The 27,878-nt window shown below is 39.0% G+C and overlaps 1 long non-coding RNA gene across 1 annotated transcript in view; it reads left to right on the top strand.

The window, feature by feature from the left end:
* Nucleotides 1–26,245, top strand: part of LOC139036284 (uncharacterized) — a 35,049-nt gene extending 8,804 nt beyond the window's left edge. Inside the window, exon 3 of the long non-coding RNA XR_011488994.1 lies at nucleotides 166–26,245. This is a non-coding gene — a long non-coding RNA (uncharacterized lncRNA). The remainder of the gene's footprint in view (nucleotides 1–165) is intronic.
* Nucleotides 26,246–27,878: the final 1,633 nt, after the last annotated feature.

Here is a 27,878-nt window from a genome sequence, read left to right as displayed (position 1 = left end):
ATCCCTGCCCCGTGTGCCCCAATCCTCTCGAGGGTGAGTGGAACTTTAATGGAATATGGCAATAGAATGTGGCAAAGGAGATGGGATAGACGAAATGTATTTGATTACTTGATTACATAGTATAAGATTGTAGCACTCATCTTGCTGAGGTCTCTTGCTCCTTAGTTGGCCTTGAGAAAGCAGCTGACCATTTAAGGAACCCCACATAAGGAACTGCAAGCAGTCTCTAGAAGCTGAGGGCAACATGCAGCTAAAAGTCAGCAAGAAAATGAAGCCCTCGATCCTACAACCAAAAGGACATGAATTCTACTGACAACCATATGAGTCTGGAAGTAGGTCCTTTTCCAGCTGAGCCGCCCTATGAGACTAGTCTTATTCAGCACCTTGATTGCAGCCTTCCTTGCAAGTGATCAGCTAAGCTGTAATCCCTGACCCACAGAAACTGGGAGATAATAAATGTGTTTTGCTTTAAGCTGTTAGGTTCATGGTAATATTATTAAGCAACAATCGATAACTAATACAGATTATAAAATGGCACAACCACTTTGGGAGATGGATTGATATTTTCTTATAACATTAAACAGAAACCAACCATAAAATGCACATATTCTACAATCAAGAGAAACATCATAAGTCCTCAAAAAAGACCCATATACAAATACTCATAACTTCATTCATAATAGCCAAAATTCAGGAGAAACAAAATTTCAATCCATACAAAAGTAGATAAATTGTGTGTATAACAAGGAATACTACTCAGCAATAAAATGAAATAAACTTTTGATGGACACAAAACATGAATGAATCTCAAAAATATTGTGCTAAGCTAAAGAAACAAGATAACAAAAGAGTACAAACTGTAAGATTCCATTTATGTGAAGTGCTAGACAGGCAAATCTAATCGTGGTGAAAGCAACTGAACCAGTGATTGCCTCTGGGGGTTCAAGGGCAGGCATTGACTTGAAAAGGGCACGAGATCATCTTCTGCCCTGATGGACATACTGGCTGTCTTGATGGATTAGGCTTTCGTGGTAGCTTAGCTGATGAAGAATCCACCTGCAATGCAGGCAACCCTGGTTCGATTCCTGGGTTGGGAAGATCCCCTGGAGAAGAGATAGACTACCCACTCCAGAACTCATGGGCATCCCTGGTGGCTCAGATGGTAAGAAAGCTGTCTGCAATGCAGGGGAACTGGGTTCAATCCCTGGGTTGGGAAGATCCCCTGGAGGAGGGCACGGCAACCCACTCCAGTATTCTTGCCTGGAGAATCCCCACGGACAGAGGAGCCTGGCGGGGTACAGTCTATGGGGTCACAAAGAGTCGGACATGACTGAGCAACTAAGCGTAGAACAGCATGTATTTGTCAAAACATTTTGAACTGTATACATAAGATCTGTGGTTATCACTATATGTAAATTATACTTTAATTTGAAAAAAGTAAAAAAACAAAGGAAAATGGAAATACTTGTTTAGTAAAGATAGTGCGCATGGCAACAAATTACCCCAAGATGCTTGCAAAGATAAAGAGAAAAACATAGACCATCTGCTCTGTGTAGTCTGTAAGAACATAGGTTTTCAGAGGAAAAGGCACCTGCTGATTGGTTTTGTCTTCAGTTGATATTTGTGTCTGGAGCTTCATTGACTCAAACCACCCAAAGAATACCATCCCAATGAATGCCATGAACTCTACAGCCCATATATAATCAATGAATACTCACTATATGACCTATACACAAAGAAGTCTCCTGAAATAACTTTATCATCCTTATCATGTGGTTACTTCAGACAGGATCTGACTTTCACCCAGTATCAAAGGTAATAATTAATTCAAAATAATATTTATTGTGGTGCTCTGCCAAGCTGTATACAGAGATTAAGTTATTACAAGACCTGTGAGTGAAAACCTGTCAAGGATATCAAAAACAAGAGAAGTCTGAGAATCTGGCATCATCTAAGGAGCCTAAGGAGAAATAACAACTAAATGCAGTTTCATATCCCAGATGGGATCTTACAACAGAAAAAGGACATTAGGTTAAAAAACAAAGAAGTCTAAATAAAGTACGGACTTCATTAATAGTAATCCGTCAATATTGGTTCGTTGGTTGTAAAAAATGTACCAGTGTAAGATGTTAATAATTAGAGAAACTGTGTATTGGGGTGAAAGGCTAGTTTCTCAATTTTTCTGTAAATATAAAACTGCATTAAAAAATAAAATCTATTAAAAAGAAAAAAATGAAGTTTTGTGTCATGATAGGATCTGGGAAGCAAGCACTGTAAGAGACTGATCACATACAGATTAGAAGACATGGGGTCAGAGGAATGGGGTACCACCCCAGGAACAGAACAGTGGTTTTAAGTTTGTTATATTTCCTTCCCTCAAAATTCTTGCCTCAGTTGTAGTCAGCATCAACCAGCCTCTTCTCTGGCACCTGCTGTGGTTTCTGTTTTTATCCCCTGCCAATCTGGATATGCAACATCTGCAAGTTCCCCCAAATAAATTACTGGCATAAAAATATTAACAAGAAATGTGGTTGTTTTTGGTGATTTCATAGGGAACATGGAGAAGGCATTTATGTTGAACACAGCAAACAATTTTTAAATCCCCTTTAAATTGGAGATTTAGAAGGATGTTTTTGGGATAATGGGGGAAGTGTTCATGTGTACTGAATATTAGATATTTTATTGTATCAAGTTTAAATTCCCGAGTGGAATAATTATACTGTGGTCACATAGGAAAATGGCTTCATTCTTAGGAGACACATACAGAAGTATTTTGTGGTGAAGTTTCATGATGTCTACCTACAATTTTCAAATGTTTCAGAAAAGTGTATATATATGTATATTTATATATATAAATATATATATATTTCTCTCTGTATCTACTTTTTAATCTAACTATATACAAAATTTGTGAATACACACTTTTATAAAATGTACTCTTTGTCTCTATACATGTAGATGCAGTGGATATACTACATTGTACTGTTTTTGCAACTTTTTTGAAAGTTTGGTCTTTTTCAAAATAAAACATTGGTGGAAGTCTCCCTTAATATATCTGTTCTCCAGAATCCACCCTTGGCTCCCCACTACAATGGATCTCTCTTGCATGCTCTTTCCCCAGTCCTGCCCTGTCTTTGATGGCTCTAGTGTTTTACCCAAGGTTTCTTTCTCCCTCCCACTTCAAATACGTCTCCTCTTACTTACCTCTGCTTGGTTTCTATCCTCAAATTCACAATCCTAAACCCATCACAATTTCCAGTGAAACCTAGGGGGCTCTAGTTGATAAGGCCTACCCTCCCAAAAAGACAGTCTAGCAACCATCATGTGCAACTGAGCATGTGTTTTTGAGCTGTCTTCCCTACCCCAGGTAGCATAATGAAATAGTCCCACCAAGTGCTACTTTGAAAGAATTCTGGGGAATGGAATTTTCATCTCATGTCATAACTAGAGGACTCCAACACTGCACCAAAATAGGAAGACTGCTTCTGTTTCTAAACTTACGGCATGTCATCCAACCTCATGCTCAGCTTTCAGAGTAAGAACAAAAGTTTTCACATATAAGTGCTGAGCTTCCAGAGATGTCTCAAAGGAAGAACAACTAGTTGAGCTAATAGCAGGGGCTTTCATGCTAAAGACTGTAACTGAGAAGGATTTCCGGTGATTGAAAAGGTTAACTCTTGGTTTCTAAAGCCCCAATTCCTGTTAAATTTCTTACACTGAAAGCTTGAGAAGTGATTGTCCTATTCCAAAACTATAAGATAGGGCAATGTACCATATATTAACTGTAAGTAGATCTCTAAAATGAATGGGCAGGAGACTCTGACAGGTACTCCTAAGAGTTTGATGTTATTATTGAAGTTCAAGTCAGGATACCTGAGTTTGCCTCTGATGCCCATATAACTCCTCTCCTCTTTTCTCCTCTTCTGGACCATGTTTTTCCAGTGAACTTGATTTCTTCGTGTTGAACTATCTGTTCAGAGACTGCAAAATAGCACTGTTCACCCCCATGTGCCATCTACACCTCTACACTTCTTTCCCTGTTGTCACCTCCCCCGCAAAATCATACCCCATGGGGTGGAGTTTTTACCACTTACAAAGCTCTTTTAAAATATTTTAATTTTTGTTTGTTTGTTTATTTGCTTGCCCAGGTCTTAGCTGCGGCACACAGGATCTTCAGCTGCATCATCTGAACTCTTCGTTGCAGATGTGGGATCTAGTTCCGCATGGAGGGATCGAACCTGGGCCCCCTGCATTGGCAGTGCAGAGTCCTAGCCACTGGACCACTAGGGAAGCCCCACAAAGCTCCTTCATGTATAGTGACTCACTTCTCTCAATAATTCAATGCTATGTGTTTTATTAAACCCTTTTTACAGTTGATTTGAGGGCTTCCCTGGTGGCTCAAAAAACTGCCTGCAATACAGGTGACCCGGTTTCGATCCCTGGGTGGGGAAGATCCTCTGCGGAAGGAAATGGCAACCCACTATGGTATGCTTGCCTGGAGAATGCCATGGACAGAGGAGCCTGGTGGGCTACAATCCATGGGGTTGCAAAGAGTTGGACACGACTGAGTGACTAACACTTACAGTTGATTTGAAACTGAATTTGAAGAGGCTAAGAGATTGTCCAGGGTAACACATCTATTTATGGCCAAGCCAGAAATTCAACCTGGATTGTGATTTCATGTCTAACATTCTTGTTTTCTCACCTCAGATAAAATTCCAGTTTCTGTGGTCTAGGTTAAAGTGTCCTTCCTGAATATGCTAGAAAAACAGGAAATCCCAGGGAGTCAGTATGAATATCATAATGAAAACAAAAGCAATGTTGGATATTCATCTGTTTTCTTTCTTTTTCCTCTTGACTCTCTCTTCCAGTTAGAAAGAGGATTTCAACCCTTCTTTCCTATTTCCTTTTTTTCTTCCCCCAAACACCTTTTATTCTCCTGCTAGTTCAGTAGAGACTCATATCTCACTCAGAACTGCTTCTCAACTGCAAAACTAGGTTAGGGGATACTATTAATAAAAGTAATGGTTTCACTTTTAGCTCCCAAACCCAGCTGTGTTAGAAATAGTAACTTTATTTTCCTCTGAACTATTTTCCACTTAGAGTTCCCACCCTCTAAGCGGCAAAAATTTAAATTTAGTCAACATTCATCCAAGACATATATCTAATTTCTGGGGTGCATGTGGAGTGTCAAAGCATTGGGTGTTGTGACATCTTTGACTTGGCTTCCATTTAGCCATCCATCATCTGGTTTCATCTTTGTTTACTTGACATACAAGGCAATCACTGCATCATCCCCATGAGCCCATTAAAAAGGCCCCTGCAGGTTTCACAATTATTCTTTCAACTTCTATACAGACTCTGGGGTACAAAAAAACTCATTCCACTGCCAGGCTGAGTCATGGAAACTGTGGGTGCTCCCTGAAACCCCATCCACTTATATGGTACTCTCAGGCCACGGAACCATCCATCTACTGCACTGCAACACATGGGACTCTGTAAGCTGTCCCACACTTTAGACTTGTCACACAGCCCTTCAGCCTCTGAAATCTTGGGTCTCCTTGGGCCTCTTTCTAAGAACACATGTAGATTGCCTCTTCTCTCGGATCCCACAAACTTACCTGATGTTTCTGTCATTTTGCTCCTCCCCACTGAGAGCAGGATCAGTCTGTCTTCAGTAACCCAGAGAGTAGGTTCTTCTCTTGTTCTATTTGCCATCCGGACTTTCCCTTTCCTCTCAACCCAAACAGTCTTTAATTTTCTTTGATTCATTATCTGAAGCTTTTCTCTGATTCATTATCTTCTTCTACTTAATTGCTTATGCCCTGAGTCCTTCTCTCAGGGTTTATGAAGATTCCATGAAATAAGTAAAAAAGTGTTAATTGGGAAAATGAGTTGGGACTTCCGTGGTGGTTCAGCAGCTAAGATGCCGCACTCCCAGTGTAGGAGGCCTGGGTTCAAAACCTGGGCAGGCAACTAGATCCCACATTCACCCCTGAAAGAATCCACATGCCACAGGGAAGGCCCCACGTGTGGCAGAGCAGAGCCCATGTGCCACAACTAAGACCCAGTGCAGCCAAACAAGTTTTTTTTTTTAATGAGTTAAAATTGGCCAAGTCACAGGGAGTTAGTTTTTTTAAATTTGTATTATTTTACTTTAGCTACCCTGAGCAGCACCTGGGATCTTACTTCACTGCCCAGGGGTTGAACTTGTGCTCCTTGTGGTGGATGCACAGAGTCTTAACTACTGGGAAGTACTCCCTCACGGACTTTTTAATCCAGAGAAGCTTTTGAAAATAATTTTCCATTAAAAAGGTGCTTTCTGAATCTGTCATCTTTCCATTATGAATAGTAACTTTTATTTACTTTATTACTCTATTTAGTCGCAGTTAACATGGCTTTTATTTCTACTACCTAGAGTACAGGTTTACCTTCTTGTTACAGCCTTCATTTTCCTTTGTCATGTCAAGAAATATAATTTTAGAACGTACAGTTTTGTAATAACTTCTCCTAAGGGTTAGTTCATTTTCTTTCCCTTTTCAATGTAACGTCTCTTTCTGAAAGCAATTGAGAAAAAATTTGTTAAGTCCCTCTTTATGCACAGTTATGGGAAGAATATAAAGCAGAAAACCTATAAACTCTTTCCTCAAGCAGCTTATGATCTTTTAATAAAACAAAATCCAGACATAAGTGAAAGTTAAATAGCAAGAGAAGGGTAGGAGTGAAAAACGTACTTTTAGAAGGTTGTTCCAAGCTGTCTGAGTTTCTATTCGAATCTCTAGGAATTAGACTTTTGAGAAATTTACAACTGTTAAAGAAGAGCTATGTTGTTTTTTGATTGACATTATTTTTTAACAGAAGGAGGCTAGTTAACAGATCTCACTAAATAAAGAAATAAGTATTTTTGCAGATTTCAAGAAGCCAAAGTTCTAAACCTACCTTTGCCATCTGTATGCTGTGTGTATGAATGCGTGTTTGTGTGTGTGTGTCCACGCTTGCCTTGGTATTTTGAGTGGGCCAGAGGGGAAAAGAGAGAGACTTAGGAGAAAGAACTGGAGGAGAAGCCAGCCACCCACTCCTGCAGCTGTCTAGTATCTGCATGTCATATGGAAGAAAAAATCCATCACAAATGTGATAGAACTGTTGAAAGTGCATGAAGTTACAGCACTACATCTGTACTCTTCAGCTGGTGAGGCCTTCAATAGTAACTTTCCCATATTTTTTTGTTAATTTATTCATCCAGTAAATATTTACCAAGCCCCTACTATGTGGATACTCAGGGGGGAGCCTTTATAGGCTGAGATTCTGCCTTCATGAATCTTACATCTGATTGAGAGGAAGACATTAAAAATTACTCAGATTTATAATTACAGACTAGGAAGGAATGGGATGTAGGGTAAAAGGTAAAATGAGGGAATTCATCGGGGAACTCAAGGGCAGCTTCCCTGATAAAGTCACATTTGAACTGAGCTCTGAAAGATGAGTGGGAATCAATAAATTAAAAAATCAAAGAGAATGGCATGTGGAAAGCCCTCAAGGCAGTAGGGAGCGTGGCATATGAAGAACTAAAAGGAAATTGGAGCACAGCACAGGAGGAAGGTGGCGTGGGATAGAATTGGAGAGGTTGGCATGGGTGTACAGGGCCTTTGCAGGCCACAGTGTGGGAGACAGGAAGGGATTTTAAATAAAGGAAGGACACAGTCAAATTTCCTGACTGCAGGGTGGAGACTTGAAAAGAGGAAAATAATGGACAGGAGGAGGTCATTTAGGAAGTCATCGCATTAGTGCCTGATGTGATAAGAGCATCCTACTGTTCTTTTGTCTGGGCCTCCAAGCTCAAGGTCTGAATGAAAGAGAAGCCTTTCAGAAAATCCTTCCATCACCAGGTCAGTCCTTGTCCACAAGTCTTTCAAGACAGTGAAGTCCCCTAGTGCACTCAAACCTCTGATGATCTGTGTGGGGCAAGAATTCTGCAAACGGATTGCAGGAAACACAGTGCCAAAGAGAATGGTTAGAGGTGAGAGAGACAGGGACCTCTGCCTTTGGAGCTAAGACCATTTGATAGAGACAGACTGAGCTTCCTGTGGATGAATGGCTGCATTCACTCACTCCTGGGTGTCTAATTTAGGGGAAAGAATCCTCAGAGATGGAGGGGTAGGGATGTCAGGCTTGAGTACTTGAGATCTGGATAAAGGAAACTTGAACTGATGTCAGGCTTTCACTGCAGCTGGTTTTATTGCCTGGTTCAATTAGGGAAGTTGCTGCCACTGATGTGGGTGGGATCCATGAATTATTCCTTTGCCTTCTTTATTATTATTTTAATTGGAGAAGAATTGTCTTACAGTTTTGTGTTAGTTTCTGCTGTACAACAATGTGGATCAGCTATCGTGAATTAATCTTGAAACTAGTCACACAGTAAAGTTTGTGGCAATCTCTTTTTGCGTCCGGGAGATGAAAGTTATAGAATTGTGGTGAATGGAACCATGGAATATTTACCAGCTCTGGTGGATCACTAAACTCCTGAAAACCCTATGTAAAGGGCTCTATTGGGAACTCTAGTTATTTCATAGGCAACCAACAGTCTTCATTTCACTCCAACAAAAGGCTGATTGTGAGACTTTGGCCACAGCTGTAGGATGCAGGGCCACCTGTCAGCTAAATGAAGGAATCTGGGAGTGGCAAACTGCTCAAGACTCTACATAAGGTTTGGCTGTTAGCAGACCAGCCAAGAAGTCTTGCATCAGAACTGTGGGGCCTGCAGACAAGTCTTTTCTTTGTGCCAACATGGAATTTTTCCAGCCTGTACAGTGGCTAGATATGTGATTAGCTTCTCCAACCTAGGAGTTGACAGACAGCATAAGTCCTAGGAAGAAGCAGGAGCTGGCAGCATGGGAGGCAGGTATCACAGACAGAGGCAAGCAGCAAGTTCAGTCTATCGTCCAAGAAACAGAGGAGATAAGCACTGCAGAATGCTCTGGGCAAAGGTCAATAATCAACACAGAGCTATTCCAATTTTCCATAGTCATTCCAAGTTCAACCAAATTAAGCACTTTAACAGCAGGCATTTTGAAAAATAAAACACATCAGGGCTTCCCTGGTAGTCCAGTGGTTAAGACTCCCCCTTGCAATGTAGAGGACACAGTTTGATCCCTGCTTGGAGCAATAAGATCCTACATGCCGTGGAGCAACTAAGCCCAACTGTTGAACCTGAGCTCTGGAGCCTGCACTCCACACCTAGAGAGTCCAGAAGATCCTGCAGCAAAAAATCCCACATGATGCAACTAAGACCTGACCAGCCAAATAAATAATAATTAAGTAAAAATTTAAAAATTAGAACAGATCCATGTAGTGGGTATTTAGACAAAACTCAAAATCTAGACAAGAGATCAAAACCTTTCTAATATCCCACACACTAGCATTACTTTGCTAGCATGTGAGATGAGTGCAACTGTGCAGTAGTTGGAACATTTTTTGGCATTGCCTTTCTTTGGGATTGGAATGAAAGCTGGAATGCAAAGTCAAGTGGGCCTTAGGAAGCATCACTAGGAACAAAGTTAGTGGAGGTGATGGAATTCCAGTTGAGCTATTTCAAATCCTAAAAGATGTGCCTCACTCAATATGCCAGCAAATTTGGAAAACCTCAGCAGTGGCCACGGGACTGGAAAAGGTCAGTTTTCATTCCAATCCCTAAGAGGCAATCCCAAAGAATGCTCAAACTACTGCACAATTGCACGCATCTCACATGCTAGTAAAGTAATGCTCAAAATTCTCCAAGCCAGGCTTCAGCAATACGTGAACCGAGAACTTCCAGATGTTCAAGCTGGATTTAGAAAAGGCAGGGGAACCAGAGATCAAATTGCCAACATTTGTTGGATCATCAAAAAAGCAAGAGAGTTCCAGAAAAACATCTACTTCTGATTCATTGACTACGCCAAAGCCTTTGACTGTGTGGATCACAACAAGGTGGAAAATTCTAAAAGAAATGGGAACACCAGACCACCTGACCTGCCTCCAGAGAAATCTGTATGCAGATCAAGAAGCAACAGTTATAACTGGACATGGAACAACAGACTGGTTCCAAAATTGGGAAAGGAGTACATCAAGGCTGTATATTGTCACCCTGCTTATTTAACTTACATGCAGAGTACATCATGCGAAATGCTGGGCTGGAAGAAGCACAAGCTGGAATAAGATTGCCAGGAGAAATATCAATAACCTCAGATATGCAGATGACACCACCCTTACGGCAGAAAGTGAAGAACTAAAGAGCCTCTTGATGAAAGTCAAAGAGAAGAGTTTAAAAGTTGTATTAAAACTCAACATTCAGAAAACTAAGATCATGGCTTCTAGTCCCATCACTTCATGGCAAATAGATGGGGAAACAGTGGAAACAGTGAGAGAGTATTTTCTTGGGCTCCAAAATCACTGCAGATGGTGACTGCAGCCATAAAATTAAAAGATGCTTGCTCCTTGGAAGAAAAGCTATGACCAACCTAGGCTGCATATTAAAAAGCAGAGACATTTCTTTGCCAATAAAGGCCTGTCTAGTCAAAACTATGCCTTTTGCAGTAATCATGTATGGATGTGAGAGTTGGACTATAAAGAAAGCTGAGTGCTGAGGAATTGCTTTTGAACTGTGGTGCTGGAGAAGACTCTTGAGAGTCCCTTGGACTGCAAGGGGATCCAACAAGTCCATCCTTAAGGAAATCAGTCCTGAATATTCATTGGAAGGACTGATGTTGAAGCTGAAACTCCAATACTTTGGCCACCTGATTCGAAGAACTGACTCGTTTGAAAAGACCCTGATGCTGTGAAAGATTGAAGGCGGGAGGAGAAGGGAACGACAGAGGATGAGATGGTTGGATGGCATCACCGACTCAATGGACATAAGTTTGGGTAAACTCCAAGAGTTGGTGATGGACAGGGAGGCCTGGTGTGGTGTAGTCCATTGGGTTGCAAAGAGTTGGACACGACTGAGCCACTGAACTGAACTAAACATCCCACTTGTTATTGGGGACTCAATCAGATTTAAAACTAAGAAAAGGGGATGGAATAGATAAGGCAATGAACTCTTATTTCCAATATCCTTCTCTGGGCTCCTTCAAGGTTCTTTATTACCCCTTCATGCATACCACATTTGAATCAGCTTCTATATTTTTGTATTTATGTGGCCCTTCATTCAGCTATCCCATGCATGCATAAATGCTAGCCTGTTTCAGTCATGTCTGACTTTGCCCCTCTGTGGACTATAGCTGCTAGGCTCCTCTGTCCATGGGATTCTCCAGGCAAGGATACTGGAGTGGGTTGCCATGCCCTCCTCCAGGTGTTCTTCCCAGGGATCAAACCCATGGATCTTACGTCTTCTGCATTGGCACTCAGGTTCTTTACCGCTAGCGCCACCTGGGAAGCCCTCAGCTATCCCATAAGTCAATGATAAATTTTAAGATTCTAATTGCTTTTTTTGTCAAATGTCTAGCCTGCAGATTTTTAATTAGAGGCTAGAGGGAGATAAAGCACCTTTCAATTTTCCCTTCCACAAAGACCACAGATTAACTTGCAGCTATGTGCATTCTGATTTCAATGACTGTCTAACAAATAGCATATATAGGTACTATATATAGTAGTGGACATTTATTTAGTCTATATTTATGTGTTTAATTTTTAGATTACACATCTGTCATTTAAAATAATCTTAGTAGTATTAAAATAATAGCATACATGCTATTGTTTTTGAATTTGATAAAAGTTAGCTAAATTTTTCTAAATCTTCAAAGCTATATGACAAGCTGTTTATAAAATTTATATGGAAATGAAAAGGGCCAAGACTCATTCAGATACTTTTGAAGAAGACAATGGTGGAAATACTTGATTTACTAGGTGTTAAAGATTACAAAGTTAAAATAACTATAACAGCATGTTATTGGCACAGGAATGAATAAAAGGACAAATGAAACAGAATAGAGAGCCCAGAAATAATTCAAACATGTATGGATATTTGATATGTGACAGAGGTGGGACTGCAGAGCAGGGAGGGAGGGAAGGGTATGTGTGTGAGAGAGAGAGAAGAGAGGGAGAGAGTGAGGGGAAGAGACTAACTAACTTCAAAAAGCAGTGTTAATAGAAGAAATTATATGATACTAAAGATTTGCTTCAAAATAAACTACAGGAAGAGGAAAAAAGATAAGACATGATCACATTTCATAATTGTTTAAAATGAATATTTAATTTATAAAGTTTTATTATATTATTTTTCTTTCCTTTTGATATGTTTGAAATCTTTTACAATGAGAACTTAAATAAGGAGATGATCTGAATGTCAGGGTGAGGAGTTCTACAGACCTGCTCTCTAGTAAAGCAACCCTAAATGGTAAAAAATTATATATATATTAAAAAAAATTTTTTTAATCTCTGTAAATTGTCTTAAAGTCATACAGCAAATGAAATGTTTACTCAAGAAAATCTACTAAACCTCAATAAGAACAGTCAGAGTCTATGGTACTTGAGTCACAACCCATTCCCCTCTTCACCCCTCTCAAGTTCAGTATAAAGAACTTCACTCTGAGCAGGTGTGGCCATGAATCAAGATTCAACTATATACTGTTTACAAGGCACTTCTGATTCAAGATACAAAGACGTTGAAAGTAAAAGTATGGGAAAAGATATATCATGTAAATAAGCATAGAAAGCTGGAGCAGCTATATTAATATCAGGCAAAAGAAACTTTAAAATTGTTTGCTATTGATAAAGAGTTTTGTGATGATTAAAATGTTAATATATTAGGAAGATATAATTTAAACATGTATGCTTCTAACAACAGAGCCCCAAAATGCATGATGCAAAACCCGACAGAATTGAAGGGAGAAATAGTCAATTCAAAAATAATAGTTGGAGAATTCAATACTCCCATTTCAATATGGATAAAACAACTAGATTGAAGTTCAGCATGAAAATAGAAGACTTGACGGACTTTGTAAACCAACTAGTCCTAACACATCTATAGATCAACTCTACCCAACAAAAACAGAAAACACATTCTTCCTACATACACATGGAACATTCTTCAGAACAGACATCTGCTAGGCCATAATACAAACTCAATAAATTTAAAATGATTGAAATCACAGAAAGTATGTTTTCCAACCACAGTGGAATGAAAATAGAAATCAGTATAGAAAGAAATTTGGGATACTAAAAATTATGTGAAAATTAACAGTGTACTCCTATATCACCAATAAAAGAGGAAATCACAAGAAAAACTAGAAAATACTTTGAGGGATCTCCCTGGGGGTCCAGTGTTTAAGATTCTGTGCTTCTATTGCAGGGGGCATGGGTTTGATCTCTGTTTGAGGGACTAAGACCCCACAAGCTAGAAATAATGCCCAATTCAGTAGCAATGAGCATGTTTTGTACCCTAAATTGTCATCTCCAAATTTCTCAGTAAAAGGAATTAGAGATGCTTAGAAACTGACTAATTCTTGATCTGGAGAAGAAAATATTAATAAAAGAAGCCTGGAATAGCTTATCATTCCAGAAAGCAAGAAAGCTATCAAAGATTAATATGACTATTTCAAAAGGAATCAAGAGTCAAACTGAGAAATCTCCCACTGAAAATATCTGACAACTTGAGCACAAATAAAATTAATAACTAAAGTTAATTGAGATACATCAACCATTTTGCCCCCATTGAATTCATGATGTCCTTGGACTTACCTGGTGGCTCAGAAGGTAAAGAATCCATCTGCAGTGCAGGAGACCCGGGTTCAGTCCCTGGGTTGGGAAGATTCCCTGGAGGAGGAAATGGCAACCCACTCTAGTATTCTTGCCTGGAGAATTCCGTGAACAGAAGAGCCTGGCAGGCTACAGTCCATGGGATCGCAAAGAGCTGGACATAACTGAGCAACGAACATTTTCACTTTCATTTTCATGATGTGCTTATAGTAAAACAAAAAAGAAAACACATTTTTCACTATTGGAGGTTACTAAGGAAGTAAGTCATTTTGAAAATTGTTAAATTAAGGGAAAGAACCAAATATTTATCCTATTTCTTATATGAACTCTAAGGTAGTTAATTAGTTGATGATGATAAGTTTCTCTAAACAGAATTTTTCAATAAATAAGAAAAGGGAGTGAGAGAATTAAAATATCACTTTGTTGGTAACCTTTATGAATGAGTGAAAGTGAAAGTCACTCTGTCGTGTCTGACTCTTTGCACTATACAGACCATGGGATTCTCCAGGCCAGAATACTGGAGTGGTTAGCCTTTCCCTTCTCCAGGGAATCTTCCAGACTCAGGAGGATTCTTTACCAACTGAGCTATCAGGGAAACCCTTTATGAATGAATAGATCCTGGTAATTATTGTTCAGTGGTGACTACCATCACATCAGAAAAGACACCAGATAATATGTGTCTCCTAATGTGTTTATATCATCTGTGAAGTATTCTTGCTAAAAAAAAAAAAAAGAAAAGAAACCAGAATCAAATCACATCTTTAGAGTCAGCTACCCGCTTAAGGGAAATTCAGTGAAGAGAGACAGGGAAACTTGTTAAATGAAACTACAAGGGTGCTGGCAACAAAACCCAGCCTGAGGGATAAATAATTCAGTTTCTTCAACAAATAAATTGCAGGAGGGGAAATGAAAGCAATAGGCAGAAGATAGAAAAAGAAGCGAAGGATCTATGGATTAAAAGAGTTTTAAGACTCTAACTTTACACCAAATACAAAAATTAACTAAAAATGGGTCAAAGACCTAAATGGAAACACTAAAACTATAAAAACTCTTAAAGGAAAACATAGGGGGAAAGCTTCATGACTTTGAATTTGACAATGGTTTGATGGATGTGACACCAAAAGCACAGGCAACAAAAGTGAAAATAAATTGGAATACATCAACATTTTAACCTTCTACAACATCAAAGTGAAAAGTGAAAGTCACCAGTCATGTCTGACTCTTTGCAAACCCATGGACTATACAGCCCATGGAATTCTCCAGGCCATAATACCGGAATTGATAGCCTTTCCCTTCTCCAGGGGATCTTCCCAACCCAGGGATCGAACTCAGGTTTCCTGCATTGCAGGTGGATTCTTTACCAGCTGAGCCACAAGGGAAGCCATCAAAAGACACAATCGATTGAAAATTTAACCTCTGCAATGGAGGGAAATATTTACAAATCATGTATCTGACAAGGGATTAATACTCAGAATACATAAAGAGCTCCTACAACTTAGCCACAAAAAATAAACTATTTTAAAAATGGGCAAAGGACTTGAATAGATATTTCTTCAAAGAAGATGTACGAAAGGTCAACAAGCAAATGAAAGGATGCTTACCATTAGTCATTATGGAAGTACCGATCAAAATCACAATGGGTTACCACTTCATGCCCATTGGGATGGCTGTAGTTTTTTTAAAAAATGAAAATCAAAAAATAACAAGAGTTGGCAAAGATATAGATAACTTGGAACCCTTGTGCATTATTGCTGGAATGTAAAATGGAGCGGCCCCTAAGGAAAATGGTCTGGTGGTCCGTGAAAAGAAAAAAAGTAGAATTACCATAAGATCCACTAATTCCTCTTCTGAGTATATATCCAAAAGAATTTAAAGCAAGGTCTGGAAGATATTTGCACACCTGTGTTCATGGAAGCATTATTCACAATAGCCAAGAGGTGGAAGCAACCCTAGTGTTCATCAACAGATGAATAGATAGATGAAATGTGGTATATACATACAATAGAATGGTATTGGGCCTTGGAAAGGAATGAAATTCTGATACATACCACAACATGGATGAACCTTGAGACCGTTATGCTAAATGCAATAAGCCAGTCACAAAAAGACAAATGTTGTATGACTGCACTTATTTGAGATACCTAGAGTAGTCAAATTCATAGAGACAGAAAGTAGAATGGTGGTTGCCAACCAAGGGAATAGGGGAGTGGGGAACGCTGGTGTAATGACATAGAGTTTCAGTTATGCAAGATGAAAAGGATTCTGGAGATGGATGGTGATGATGGTTGTATAACAAGGTGAATACACTTAATACTACAGAACTGCACACTTAAAAATGGTTAAGATGGTAAACTTTATGTTTTGTGTATTTTACCCCAATTAAAATTTTTTTAATTTTAATTTAAAAAATATTTAAGAAAGAGCCAACTGCAATGTATGGATCTTACTTGGATTCTGTTCCATACACATGAACTTAAAACAAAGGAGGAGGGATTCCCTAGTGGTCCAGTGGTTAGCACTTGGCTCTTTCATTGCTGGGGTCCCAGGTTCCATCCCTGGTTGGGGAACTAAGATCTCACAAGCATAATGAAAAAAATAATAATAATGAAAAAGATCTCATAAGCTGTGCAGCCAAAAAAGAAAAAAAATTCAATAGTAACTGTATATTTAATGAATTTTTATTATCCAAGTTTTAGATGAGATATAGTTTTATGGTTGCTTTTTAAAAAAAGAATTCCTGTCTTGTAGAGATAGGTGCTAACATATTTATGGATAAAATAATTTGATGTCTGGAATATGCTTTAATACAGTGAAGGCAAGGGAATAGCTTGACAAAATAGATCAGCTAAGAGTTGATAATTGTTGAAGTAAGTTGATAGGTACATCAGTGTTCCTTCTCCCCCATTATGTATTTTTTAAAATACTTCTTTGAGTTGAATGTTGGTGGTAGTCGATATTATTCTTTACTACTGGATATACATATAGGAAGGATACTACATTTTTGCCAATTTATTCTCAGCCTACAATGACAGGCTTGTTTTCAACCTTGTCTAGCAAATCTGTTCCCTTCTGTCAAATGCTGTGGAACTAAATAGTTCCCCACATTCCAATTGCTTAGAAGCCAGAATAAATAGCGATATACCACATGGCACCATCAGTCCCTGTTCACAGTCCAGAAATATCATTAGAAAATGGGTAAGTAATGCACGTCTGTCGACTGACGGTATCATGTGAGCCACAGCATGTCAAAAACCTGCGGACTGATTATTGCCCTACAAACAGGACAGCCCTGGAGACACCGAGACGGATTTTTAGGTTAAATTTATCCATGAAGGAAGCAGAGAGGCAATGTTTATACAAAATGGTAGGAAACTGGATATGAAACACACCATCTAGCTGCTTCAAACCATTGTCCCAAGAGCTTGTTATTGAGTGAACAATTACTTATTTCCTGCCATTTATTTTTAACTTTCATGTTTACATTTAAAAGTATAGCATAATAAAATATTTTTGCTTCAATTTTCCCTAATGAGTTTTACATTTTTATATTTTTCTATATTTCAGTATTTCTTAGAATATGATACATAATATTACAAACTTACATTCTTCTACTTTTATTTGGGAATTAAAATGGCTGTAAAAGGCACACTTATTTAAACTTTTCCTGCAAAGGATTAAAGAAACTAGAAAAAAATATAATCATAGCCTTATTTAAATATGTTTTCTCTCCCTGTCTGAAGTCCTTCTTTGTATCCTGGTCCTCAGCTTACACAATAGTAGGAAGCGATTCTTGGCACATTTTTTTGCAACTGTAGGACACTTCAGAATCCGGTAAAACCAGTGCCCACCGCAAGTGTAATGAAAAGATTGTTCAAGCATTTCCTTCAGTTCACAGAGGGAAAAATTTTCAAAATGGGTTAAACTCACATAATGGTGATCAACCATTTTGCCTTTTTGCATTTCTTTTTCTTGGGTATGGTCTTAATCACTGCCAAAGATCTGAGTTCAAATTAGGTCTTGATATCAAAGCAGTTGAGATTGTTTGCCAAGTCCAAGCTTGCTCTGCTTGCCCCACACAGGTCAATAACATCCAAGAGACAAGATGCTGAGACACGGAATATGAATTTATTCAGAAAGCTAGCTGACTGAGAAGATGGTAGACTAATGGTCTCAAAATAATCATCTTAACAGGGTCTGGATGCCAGGATCCTTCTGAGAACAGAGAGGGAGAGAGGTGAGGAGGTGAAGTAGAAAGGAGCATTAATCTTATAAATATCTCCTGAAATGGCTAGTCATGGGGAGGGGATATGTTAATTTTGTCCTTCCTGTAGCCAAGTGGACAGGGTCCTGAACAAAGGCATTTTGGTTTAACGTTCAGGTAGAGAAGCAGGGTTCCCTGAGGCAGGCCTTTATGTATGGACAAGATCCTTCTAGTAAACAAAAGCAAGGAGAAGCAAAGGTTAAAGTAAAAGAAACAGATTGAACTTGAGGTCAGTTCTTCCCTGTAACAGAGTGACCTGAGGAAAGTCACTGAACCCATTGGGGCTTTAGCCTCTTTGTTATATATTAAGCATGTTCCAGAAGATGAGCTTTGAAATACCATCCAGTTCTAAAATTCTGTGCTTCTTTGAATTAACCCATGCAACAGGTTATATATATATATATATATATATATATATATATATATATATATATATATATATGACAAAATTTATAAATGACTCAAAACCCAGTCTCCCCCATCACAGATTTTTATCCACTTTTCCATTCTTTTCACCTACTTTGAGACTCTTAACTATCACTACCAGGAGAAAAGATGAGTGTTAGTCACTCAGTTGTGTCCAGCTCTTTGCGACCCCATGGACTGGGGCTCGCCAGGCTCTTCTGTCCATGGGATTCTTCAGGCAAGAATACTGGAGTGGGTTGCCATTTCCTTCTCCAAAAGATCTTCCCAGCCCAGGGATCAAACCGAGATCTCCAGCATTGCAGGCAGACTCTTTACCATCTGAGCCACCAGAGAAGCTCAAGAAAAGAGAGAAATAATAAAGATGAAGAACACAGAAAACATGTAAAACTTCTTTTTAATCTCTGAGAAATGGAAAACTTTCTGTACTTTGTTTCTCTATGCCTAAATGGATTTGCCTTGCTAAAGATCAGATAAAATCTCTCAAACATGTTAAGCAATGATTACATTTTATTGTGCCCATCAAGTACATATTTAACTGACTAGATAGAATAGCCCTGTTTGATAGCAGTATCACAAAATTCAGGAAGGAAATGAATGTTTGGACTTTGGATTTGAATCCGAAGACTTCAAGAGTCTGGACTCAAGAGTTAAAGACGCCAGGAAGCCTGAGTGTCAATCTCCTCTTTTGTTAAATGGGAGTATAACATTAATACCTCTCTTCACAAGGTCATTGTGACAATAAGTAAAAAATAATGTAGAGAACACCATCTGAGAGTGGACAGGAGTACCTGACCAGAAGAAAAGAATATATCGAACCACACAAAACTCGGTAGGACGAAGGAACTAGAGGGGAAAATAGGAGTGTTAATAGGACTGGACCTGCTCTCAGTGGGTCAGGGAACTGAAGCAGTGGTCTGATCCCCACATCGGGGCAATCACTTGAGTCAGAGGAGAAACATTTAAGGCTGAGGGAAACAGCTGATCTGTGGCAGCCTGAATGGAATGAGAATCAGACAGTCCTTGCTGCAGCCATACCTACCCCGGACAGGGACGCAGAGTTTGGGGATTGTGGGGCCATCCCAGGGTGAGGGCTGCTGTTGACTGTGGAGAGGCAGATCAAGAGGAGGTGAGGGAGGAGACTGCAGGGGGAAATGCCTGTGGAGGAAAGCTGTGCAGCCATGGAAGCAAGGCGATACTGCTGAGTCACGCGAAGTGGGTGGAGCCATCACCATAGCCTCGCTCTCTCCCCACACGCCACCATCAGCAGCTGAACAAGAGGCTGGCCCATCAAACGCCTGATGCACTGAACTCCAGAGTAGGACCCCAGCCAGGGGGGGGCCCTCTGTGTGCCTGACTCGCTGAACAACAGAGAAGGACCCCAGGCAAGGGAGCCCGCTAAGTGCCTGAACAGGTGGAGCTACAGAAAAAGACTGAGGAAAGAAGCCTTCTGATCACCAGCTACGAGAGGCTTGGAAAAAGACTCTGATAGGGCCATAATCCTGCGGCGGAGGCAGCCCGTGTCCCTGCACACTTGGCGCCACCAGGGTACCCACAGTCAAGCATCTGCGCCACCTTCATGCGCAACTCTCACTGGGGCAGAGCTGCCACAGGCAAAAAAGCCTTGGACCTATGTGCGCAGGGTCGCTTCGGTAGTGTCTGACTTTGCAACCCTGTAGACTGTGGCCTGCCAGGCTTCTCTGTCAGGGAGGGTTTCTCCAGGCGAGAATACTGAAGCGTATTGGCCAACACGGGTGGCCATACCCTTCTAGAGCACGGTATTTCCTGCTGCCCTGGCCGCCAACTCCCCCGAGTACCTGGTGCTGCCAGAACCCCTGCGACCTAAGCAACTGCACCACCTCCACACCTGGCCCTCACGGGGGCAAACCCAAGCCCTCCAGGGCAGCCTCAGGAGTAAACCCCAGTGGATGACCCACATGCAGAGGTGGAGATGAGACCACAATTGAAACCCAGGGCCAGTGTGACTAAGGAAGAAGACCCAAAACCTTCCCACATGCAGATTAAATCCACACAATCAATGAGGCAGACTCTGTGTCTATAGAATATATAAAATGTCATTGAGAGCTCCCACAAAAGAATATGCACTAGTTCTGATAGCTGTGGACACTGGAGGCAAGAACACATAGGAATAGGAGCAGATTAGAATCTGAGCTGCCCCCACAGAAGGTCCAGAGATCAGCTCAGTGTTGGACGGCAACCTAGGGAAGGGAGGTGGACTGTGACTCCGGGTGAGGGAAAGGACCCTGACAGCAGTGACTCAAGAAAAGCATTTATTGTTCTTATGTTTTGACTTGTTCTGTAGATTCTTTTGGATTTTTTCCCTTCTTTTTCCTTTTTTATCCCCTCTGTTGTAGTTGTTGATTTTATTGGCACTATGAAATCTAATTAAGCTTTTGAGCTTTTTTATTTCAGTCACATTATTTTTATTGTTATAAACCTCTGCCTCTACCTTGAGCTTTTGCAGTTCTGTGGAGCTGTTTTTTTTGTTGTTGTTGTTTTAGTTTTAATTTTTAAACCTATTATTATTGTTTCTACATTTATCCCTTTGCTTTTCCTATTGTTCTTTTCCCCTTGTTGTTAATCTAATGTGTATAAATCTTCTTTATCTACCTCTATTTAAGTTTGCATATCTATTCTTTCTTTCTTTCCTTTCCTCTCAACTATTTGTCAGTTTTATTTTCATTGTTTTATTCCCCACTTGGCACCTTGCTTTAGTTTTGTAATCCAGTTTGTGCTTAGTTAGTCTTGTTCTGGTAGATATAATTTTTGGTTTCCTTTGCTCCCCGGGTCAGTCTATAGTACTTTATTTTTGTTGGACTGTTTTGATTTTGCTTATGGGTGTATATGTGTATATTCAGTCACATTTTTATTGTTGCTATAAATGTCTGCCTCTACATTGGGCTTTTGCAGTTCTGTGGAGTTTTCCTTTTTTTCCCCCCTTTTTTCTTTCTTCTTCCATCTTTTTTTTCTTTTCTCTTTTTGATAATTTTAATTTTAAAATTTTTTAAACCTATTATATTTTTTCTACATTTATTCCTTTGTTTGCCTTTCCTATTGTTATTTTCCCCTTGCAGGTAATCTTTAATGTATGTAAATCTTCTTCATCTACCACTGTTTAACTTTGCCTATCTATTCTTTCTTTCTTTTCTTTCTTTCCTTTCTTCTCAACATATTTGTTAGTTGGTTTTCATTGCTTTACTCCCTACTTGGCACCTTGTTTTAGTTTTGTTTTGCACTTTGTGCTTTACTTAGTTTTGTTCTTAACTGGTAAATACAATTTTTGATTTACTTTGTTGGCTGAGTCAAACTACTGTACTTTATTTTTGTTGGACTGTTTTTATACTTTGCTCATGGGTATATATGTATATACATTACATATGTATATGTAGTGTATCTTCCATTATTTTAATTATTATTTGCCTGATTTTGTAACTGCCGTTTGTCTGGGTTCATCTTTGGCTTCTCGTTTTTGGATATTTGTTTTAATCTCACTTAATGCCAAGCCAGGCTTCAGCAATACGTGAACCCTGAACTTCCAGATGTTCAAGCTGGATTTAGAAAAGGCAGAGGAACCAGAGATCAAATTGCCAACATCCAGTGGCTCATCAAAAACGCAAGAGAGTTCCAGAAAAACACCTATTTCTGCTTTATTGACTATGCCAAAGCATTTGACTGTGTGGATCACAATAAACTGGATCACAAAAAATCCTGAAAGAGATGGGAATACCAGACCACCTGACCTACCTCTTGAGAAACCTGTATGCAGGTCAGGAAGCAGCAGTTAGAACTGGACATGGAACAACAGACTGGTTCCAAATAGGAAAAGGAGTATGTCAAGGAAGTATATTGTCACCCTGCTTATTTAACTTATATGCAGAGTACATCATGAGAAACACTGGGCTGGAGGAAGCACAAGCTGGAATTAAGATTGCCGGGAGAAATATCAATAACCTCAGATATGCAGATGACACAACCCATATGGCAGAAAGTGAAGAAGAACTAAAGAGCCTCTTGATGAAAGTGAAAGAGCAGAGGGGAAAAGTTGGCTTAAAGCTCAACATTCAGAAAACTAAGATCATGGCATCTGGTCCCATCACCTCATGGGAAACAGATGGGGAAACAGTGGAAACAGTGTCAGGCTTTATTTTGGGGGGCTCCAAAATCACTACAGATGGTGATTGAAGCCATGAAACTAAAAGACGCTTACTCCTTGGAAGGAAAGTTATGACCAACCTAGACAGCATATTAAAAAGCATAGAGATTACTTTGTCAACAAAGGTCCATCTAGTCAAGGCTATGGTTTTTCCAGTGGTCATGTATGGATGTGAGAGTTGGACTATAAAGAAAGCTGAGCACTGAAGAATTGATGCTTTTGAACTGTGGTGTTGGAGAAGACTCTTGAGAGTCCCTTGGACTGCAAGGAGATCCAGCCAGTCCATCCTAAAGGAGAACAGTCCTGGGTGTTCATTGGAAGGTCTGATGTTGAAGCTGAAACTCCAATACTTTGGCCACCTGATGCGGAGAGCTGACTCATTTGAAAAAACCCTGATACTGGGAAAGATTGAGGGCAGGAGGAGAAGGGGACGACAGAGGGTGAGATGGTTGGATGGCATCACCGACTTGATTGACATGGGTTTGGGTGGACTCCAGGAGTTGGTGATGGACAGGAAGGCTTGGCGTGCTGTGGTTCATGGGGTTGCAAAGAGTCAGACACGACTGAGTGACTGAACTGAACTGAACTTAGTGCCATAATAAACCACTTGTGGAATCCTTGTTCCTGACCAGAGATCAAGCCCTGAGCCTTTGGAGTGGGAGCACGGATTCCAAGACCATAGACTACCAGAGAACTAACCCTAGGGAGTATCAAATAGTGAGAACTCACACAAAGGAAACCACTATAATACAAGACCCAGCATCATCCAACCACCAGTAGCACCCCATAAAGGACTCCTCATCTAAACAACAAACAAAACAAAAATACAAACCAAATCACCAGCAGGCAGGATTACTACCTCACTCAATCTTGTCCATCAGATGAAAAACAAACAAATAAAAACTCAGCACAAATCTCACCCTATATGAAGCTTACACAAACCACTGGACCAACCTTAGAAGGGAAGAAGCCAAAAGGAAGAAAGAATTCAACCTTGAAGCCTGGGAAAAGGAGATCTCAAACATCAGTTAAAAAAATAAATAAATAAAGGCAGAGAAATACTACATAAGTGAAGGAACAAACTAGAAACAGAGAAGTCCAAATAAATGAAAAGGAAATAGGGAAACTGCCTGAAAAAGAATTCAGAATAATGATACTAAACATGATCAAAAACCTTGAAAACAAAATGGAGGAAATGAAAAATCAATTAACAAAGACCTATAAGAGTTGAAGAATAAACATACAGAGACAACACAATTACTGAAATTAAAAATATTCTAGAAGGAATCAGTAGCAGAATATCTAAAGCAGAAGAGTGAATCAGTGAGAGGAAGATAAAATGGTGGAAATAACTTCCGAAGAGCAGAATAAAGTGAAAAGAATGAAAAGAAGTGAAGATAGTCTCAGAGACCACTGGGACAAAATCAGATGTACCGACATTCGAATTATTGGGGTCCCAGAAGAAGAAGAGAGAAAGAAAGCATATGAGAAAATTTTTGAAGAGATTATAGTTGAAAATTTCCCCAACATGAAAAAGGAAATAGTCAATCAAGTCCAAGAGTCCCATACAGGATAAACCCAAGGAGAAACATGCCAAGACACATACTAATCAAACTAACAAAGACTAAACACAAAGAAAGAAAAGTAAAAGCAGCAAGGGAGAAGCAACAAGTAGCATATGAGGGAAACCCCATATGCTTAACGTTGATCTTTCAGCAGAAACTCTGCAGGTCAGAAGAGAATGGCAGGATATATTTAAAGTACTGCACAGGAAAAATCTACAACCAAGGTTACAGTGCCCAGCAAGGATCTCATTCAAAATTGACAGAGAAATAAAAAGCTTATAAGACAAGCAAAAGTTAAGAGAATTCAGTACCACAGACCAGCTTTACAACAAATGTTAAAAGGACTTATACAGTCAAAAAATACAACAGAAGAAAAAAGATCTACAAAATCAACCCCAAACAATTAAGAAAATGGCATTAGGAACAGATATATTGATAATTACTTTAAATGTAAGTGGATTAAATGCTCCAATCAAAAGACACAGAGTGGCTGAATGGGTACAAAAACAAGACCCATATATATGCTGCCTACAAGAAACCCACTTCAGACCTCAAGACACATATAGACTGAAAGTAATAGGATGGAAAAATATATTCCATGCAAATGGGAAGCAAAAATAAGCTGGAGTAGCAACCCTCAGATCAGACAAAATAGACCTTAAAGATTACAAGAGATAAGGAAGGACACTACATAATGATCAAGGGATCAATTCAAGAGAAAGAAATAACAGCTGTAAATATCTATGCACCCAACACAGGAGCACCTCAATGCATAAGACAAACACTAACACATAAGAGGAGAAATTGAGAGTAACACAATAATAGTAGGAGACTTTAACACCCCACTCACACCAATGGACAGATCATCAAAACAGAAAATTAATAAGAAAACACAAGTCTTAAATGATACATTAGATGAGATGGATCTCATTGATATCTTCAGAGCATTCCATCCAAATGCAGAAGAATACATCTTCTCAAGTGCACATGAAACATTCTCCAGGATAGACCATATTTTGGGTCACAGATCAAACCTCAGTAAATTTAAGAAAATTGAAATCATATCAAGCATCTTCTCCAACCACAACACTATGAGACTAGATACCAATTACAAGAAGAAAGCTGTAAGAATTACAAACACATGGCGATTAAACAACATGTTTCTAAATAACCAACAGGTTACTGAAGAAATCAAAAGGGAAATCAAAAAATTTCTAGAAACAAATGACAATGAGAACACGACAACTCAAAACCAGTGGGATGCAGCCAAAGCAGTTCCAAGAGGGAAGTTTATAGCAATCCTACCTCAAGAAACAAGAAAAACATTGAATAGACAACCCAACTTTACACCTAAAACAACTAGAAAAGGAAAAACAAAAAACCAAAAATTAATAGAAGGAAAGAAATCATAAAGATCTGAGCAGAATTAAATGAAAAAGAAATGAAAGAAACAACAGTGACGATTAATAAGACTAAAAGTTGGTTGTTTGAGAAGATAAACAAAATTGACAAACCTTTGGCCAGACTCATCAGGAAAGAAAGAGAGAAGAATGAAATCAACAAAATTAGGAATGAAAAAGGAGAGGTTACAACAGACAGTGCAGAAATATAAAGGATTATTAGAGACTATTATGAACAACATATGGCAATAAAATGGATAACCTGGAAAAATTGGACAAATTCTTAGAAAAGTTCAGTCTTCCAAGAGTGAACCAGGAAGAAATAGAAATTATGAACAACCCAATTACAAGCACTGAAATTGAAGCTATGATCAAAAATCTCCCAAAAACAAAAGCCCAGGACCAGACGACTTCACAGGAGAATTTTTTTTTTTTTTGAGAGATTTCAATGAGACTGAAGGAACTCCATTTTATTTTATTTTATTTTTGTATGACCAAATGTGTTTTATTTTTTTTATTTGTTTTTATTAGTTGGAGGCTAATTAATTCTATCAAACATTTAGAAAACAGCTAATGCCTATCCTTCTAAAACTCTTTCAAAAAATTGCAGAGGAAGGAACACTTCCAATCTTATTCTACGAGGCCACCATCACCCTGATACCAAAACCAACAAAGACAACACTAAAAAAGAAAACTACAGATCAGTATCACTGATGAACATAGATGCAGAATTCCTCAACAAAATTTTTGTGAACAGAATTCAGCAACACATCAAAAAACTCATACACCATGATCAAGTTGGGTTTATTCCAGGAATGCAAGGATTGTTCAGTATATGCAAATAAATCAATGTGATGCACCATATTAACAAATTGAAAGATAAAAACCACATGATCATCTCTAGATGCAGAAAAAGCCTTTGACAAAATTCAGCACCCATTTATGATTAAAACTCTTCAAAAAATGTGCATAGAAGGAACCTACCTGAACATAGTAAAGACCATATATAATAAGCCTACAGCCAACATTATTCTCAATGGTGTAAAACTGAAAGCATTCCCCCTAATATCAGGAACAAGACAAGGGTGTCCACCTTCACCACTATTATTCAACATAGTTCTGGGAGCCCTAGCTACAGCAATCAGAAAAGAAAAGGAAATAAAAGGAATCCAGATCAGAAAAGAAGAAGTAAAGCTCTCACTGTTTGCAGATGACATGATACCGTACATAGAAAACCCTAGATAGTATCAGAAAACTACTAGAGCTAATCAGTGAATTCAGCGAAGTTGCAGGATACAAAATCAATACACAGAAATCACCTGCATTTATATATACTAACAATAAAAAATCAGAAAAATTAAGGAATCAATCCTATTCACCATTGCAACAAAAAGAATCAAATATCTAGGAATAAACTTACCTAAGGAGACAAAAGAACTGTACACAGAAAATTATAAGACACTAATGAAAGAAATCAAAGATGACATAAACAGATGGAGGGATATTCCATGTTCCTATGTAGGAAGAATTGATATTGTGAAAATGACTATACTACCAAATGTAATCTACAGATTCAGTGTGATCCCTATCAAATTACCAATGGCATTTTTCACAGAACTAGAACAAAAAATTTCACAATTCATATGGAAACACAAAAGACCCCGAAAAGCCAAAGCAGTCTTGAGAAAGAAGAATGGAACTGGAGGAATCAACCCTCCTGACTTCAGATTACACTACAAAGCTACAGTCAGCAGAACAGTATGGTGCTGGCCCAAAAACAGAAATATAGACCAATGGAACAAGACAGAAAGCCCAGAAATAAACCCATGCACCTATGGGTACCTTATATTTGACAAAGGAGGCAAGAATACACAATGGGGCAAAGACAGTCTCTTCAATAAAAGGTGCTGGGAAAACTGGACAGCTACATGTAAAAGAATGAAATTAGAACACTTCCTAACACCATACACAAAGATAAAGTAGGTTAAAGACCTAAATGTAAAACCAGAAACTATAAAACTCTTAGAGGAAAACATAGGCAGAACACTCGATGACCCACCTCCTAGCATAATGGAAATGAAAACAAAAGTAAACAAGTGGGACGTGATTAAACATGAAAGCTTTTGCACAGCAAAGGAAACAATAAGCAAGGTGAAAAGACAGCCCTCAGAATGGGAGAAAGTAATAGCCAATGAAACAACTGATTAAGGATTAATTTCCAAAATAGACAAGCAGCTCATACAACTCAATGCCAGAAAAACAACCCAATCAAAAAGTGGGGAAAAGACCTAAACAGATATTTCTCCAAAGAAGACATACAGATGGCT

Source organism: Odocoileus virginianus, chromosome 8, assembly GCF_023699985.2.
Source record: "Odocoileus virginianus isolate 20LAN1187 ecotype Illinois chromosome 8, Ovbor_1.2, whole genome shotgun sequence".
NCBI lineage: Eukaryota > Metazoa > Chordata > Mammalia > Artiodactyla > Cervidae > Odocoileus > Odocoileus virginianus.
Note: the sequence above shows the minus strand (reverse complement) of the source record. Positions and strands in the feature narration are given on the sequence as shown.